Source organism: Gossypium hirsutum, chromosome A09, assembly GCF_007990345.1.
Source record: "Gossypium hirsutum isolate 1008001.06 chromosome A09, Gossypium_hirsutum_v2.1, whole genome shotgun sequence".
In the NCBI taxonomy this organism is placed as follows: domain Eukaryota; kingdom Viridiplantae; phylum Streptophyta; class Magnoliopsida; order Malvales; family Malvaceae; genus Gossypium; species Gossypium hirsutum.
The window spans coordinates 52420706-52424738 of record NC_053432.1 but is presented as its reverse complement, the minus strand read 5'-3'; the positions used below and the strand labels follow the sequence as shown (position 1 = coordinate 52424738).

Genomic DNA, 4033 nt, shown 5'->3' with positions numbered 1-4033 from the left:
GAAGCATTGAGCTCGTTCTGGCATAGTTTTGGTTTATCATGTTTTCTCGGTTTAAATGTCAGCCATTCATCTAACTCCTCGATTTGTAAACTTCGTTCTTCATGGGTAGATTCTTTATTGTGGATTGAACATGGCTCATGTTTGTCCTTCGAACTTATTTCCTACGAAATAGGTTGTACTTTGTGATCAGTCTTAGTAGAGCAATTTGTACAATCACCTTCAATCTTCGATGTGTTGTTCGGGTTGCGCTTGAAGGGTGATTGTTTCATCTCCTACACGAAGTGTGAGTTCACCTCTGCCATTGTCAATAATTGTTCTAGCAGTTGCTAAAAAGGGTCTTTCCAAAATTAAAGGAACGTTACTATCCTTTTCTATGTCTAAAACAACTAAATCAACTAGAAATATAAATTTGTCAATTTTAACGAGTACGTCTTCAATAATATGCCTAGGAAATCTAAAAATTTTATCTGCTAATTGAATGCTCATCCTAGTTTGTTTGGGTTTCCCTAGACCTAGTTGCTTAAACAATTTGTAAGGCATAACATTGATACTAGCTCCTATATCAGCCAACGCATTATTAACATCTAAACTACCAATTAAACAAGGAATCGTAAAACTCCCTGGATCTTTTAGTTTGTTAGGTAGCTTATTCTGAAGAATGGCTGTGCAAACCACGTTCAGCTCTATATGCGACCTTTCATCTAACTTTCATTTATTTACTAGAATCTCCTTTAAAAATTTGACTGGGTTTGGCATCTACGAAAGTGCTTCAATAAACGGTAAGTTAATATGTAGTTTCTTTAAAAGTTTAAGAAATTTACCAAATTCTTCATCTGAGCGGCCTTTCCTTGTCGTATTAGGGTATGGAACACGAGGTTTATATTCTAGACTTACCAATTTTTGTTAGTTTTGGCCTACCTCATTCTTACCTTCGCTTACCACCGGTTCTGGCCTTGGTTTTGCCACTAGCCCTTCCTCATCTTGAATGGCAATTGCGTTGAGTTTCTCCCTTGGGTTAGATTCAGTGTTGCTTGGCAGGCTACCTTGTGGTCGCTCGAAAATCAACTTGGCGAGCTGTACAATTTGAGTTTCAAGCCCCTGGATTGATGCTTGTTGATTTTTTAGTACCGTCTCGGTATTCTAAAAATAAGTCACTGACACTAAGATGAATTTGGTTAGCATCTCCTCAATGTTCGACTTTTTCTCCTGTTGGTATGGTGGTTGCTGAAAGCTTGGAGAGGGTGGTGGTTTTTGATTTCCTTGGCCTCCCCATGAAAATTTTGGGTGATTCCTCCAACCTGCATTGTAAGTATTGCTATAAGGTTTGTTTTGAGATTGAGGATTATTACCCATGTAATTTAACTACTCGTTCCCAATGTTATGACCATAATGTGGGTATTCTGAATTGCTCGATCCACCTCCATTTTCTTCACACTGCATACTGGGTGAACCTATGAAGAATTAAGAAAACCATCAATTTTCTTATTCAAGAGTTCTAACCGATTAGAGAGCACGGCGATCGAATTGACGTTGTAAACACCGGCTATTTTCGTTGGTTTTGTCCTCATGACTTGCGACTGATACTTATTCAGTGACATCTCCCCTAGAAATTCATAGGTATCTTCAGCTGTTTTATTATTGATGGTTTCGCCAGCAGCTCCGTCAACCATTTGTCGAGTCGAAGGATTCGGGCCATTATGAAAAGTTTGAACCTGTATTCAGAGTGGTAACCCATGGTGAGGGCATCTTCAGAAAAGGTCCTTATATCTCTCCCATGCATCGTAGAGTGTTTCTAAATCCATCTGCACAAAAGAAGAGATATCATTACGTAATTTATCCATTTTAGCCGACAGAAAATATTTTAATAAGAACTTTTCGGTCATTTGTTCCCAAGTAGTGATTGACCCCCGCGGTAACGAATTCAACCACTGTTTAGCTTTGTTTCTCAATGAAAATGGGAATAACCAAAGGTGAATGGCATCATCAGAAACGCCATTAATTTTAAATGTATCACATAGTTCTAAAAAGTTTGCTAAGTGAGCGTTGGGATCTTCGTCCTGCAAACCATCAAACTGAAAAAATTGTTGTATCCTTTGAATTGTGTTAGGTTTCAGTTCAAAATTATTTGCGACAATAGCAGGTCTAACTATACTTGACTCAGTTCCCGTTAAATTAGGTTTAGCATAATCATACATAGTGCGTGGAGCAGGATTCTGATTAACATCAATAGCAGGAGGTAGTGGATTTTCTTGGTTTTCAGCCATCTCCTCGGTTGTGGTTGAAGTATCTTTCTCTTGCTCTTCTGTGTAACGTAAGCTTCAACTTATTTCTCTTTGGTTTTTGCGAACTGTGCAATCGATCTCACTATCAAAAAGTAATGGTCTTGATGGGTTTCTCCTGGTCATAAACTAGAAAAACCTGTCAGAAGAAAATAAATAAAGAATTAGAAAATATTATTTTAAATTCCAATAAAAGTAAAATAGCTAAAGTAATAAAAATAGAGCATTCCTAATATCTTAGTTCCCCAACAATGGCACTAAAAACTTGATTCGTGATATTCGTAACAGGTTTTAAAGATTTAAAAATGAAACATTCTTGAGACTAACTTATTATCACGATTGGTGCAAGTGTACCTATCGAACAGTAGTATAGTTCAGCAAGATCAGATTGTCGAACCCAAAGGAACTACGAGTACTAGTATTTACTTCGTTTTTATTATCTAGCCTAAAATTTAAGAGGTTTGGTTGTCTAAACTAATTACTAATTAAGAATGCACAGAAAGAAAAACTTGGAAAATACTTTTAGGGAAAATTCGATTGATTGAGACAATAGCTAAGAACAAATCCACCTAGACTTCACTTGTTATTTGACTCTGAATCAGATGATTTATTCATTTAACTTGATCTGTAGAAATCCTAAGTTATATTATTATCTCTCTCGAGACTAATAACGTCTAACCCTAGGTTGAATAATTGAAATCTCTTTCTTATTAACACCCTAGAATTGCATTAACTTGATTATGGATTCCCTTATTAGGTTTCACCCTAATCTGGTAAAATCTTGTCACCCTATCTCTAGGCGCGCAATCAACTCCGCTTAATTTTGACAAATTTACTCTTAGATAGGGTATATTCCTCCTCTAAATAAAAGCTTAACTTGAATCAATATCCTGGAATATCAAAACAAGAATTAAGAACACATAATTAAGAACAAGTCAAATATTTATCATACAATTCAGATAATAATAACAAGATCTATCATAGGTTTCATTCCCCTTAGGTATTGAAGGGTTTAGTTCATACTTATGAAGGAAAACATCTGAAAAGTATAAAGATAACAAGAAATAAGAAAACCCAAAACTCCTTAAGGAACTTGAAGGGAGATCCCCAGTCTTGATGATGAATCTGGCTCTTGAGATGGATCAATCGGCTTCCCTTGAGTAATTCCTTGTTTCCTACTCTTTATCCCCCTCTTCTCCTCTTCTAGGGTGTATTTATAGGCTTTAGAATGCCTAAGAGCCCTTAAAATTGATCTTTTCCTAATAGGATTCTACTTGGGCTTAATAGGGACACGCCCGTGTGATACGCTCGTGTGTGATTACTTCAGGTTGTGGTCAAGCTTGTTAAATAGGCATAGACGTGTGGTCTACCCGTGTGAGTCGTGCTTCGATTCTGCCAAATTGAAACAACCGTGTGGTCTACCCGTGTGAGGAAGTCCAAGCCGTGTTGATTTTGTACGTTGGCCCATTTTCTCTGTTTTTGGCCTGTCTCTCGTTCCTTTCACTCTCCTATGCTCACGTAAGTATAAAACATGAAATTAAGGCATTAGGAGCATCGATTTCACCAAATTTGAGGATAAATCATCCATAAAATGTGCTAAGCATGGAATAGAAATATGTATGATTTACGGTTTATTAGTGGCACACTGAGTCTCCGGTACCAAATCTGTAAGTTTTTTGGACACTGATTGTTGTTGAACTGAAATGTATTACTGAAGACTACTATAGGTAGTAGAATTACACTAAAACTCTGTA

At 36.8% G+C, this 4033-nt stretch overlaps 1 non-coding gene across 1 annotated transcript; it reads left to right on the top strand.

Moving 5' to 3' along the window:
- The first annotated feature begins 1728 nt into the window (after positions 1–1728).
- LOC121207419 (small nucleolar RNA R71) lies at positions 1729–1835 on the top strand. The gene has a single exon (XR_005902509.1). It is a non-coding gene; the product is annotated as a small nucleolar RNA R71 (small nucleolar RNA).
- Positions 1836–4033: the final 2198 nt, after the last annotated feature.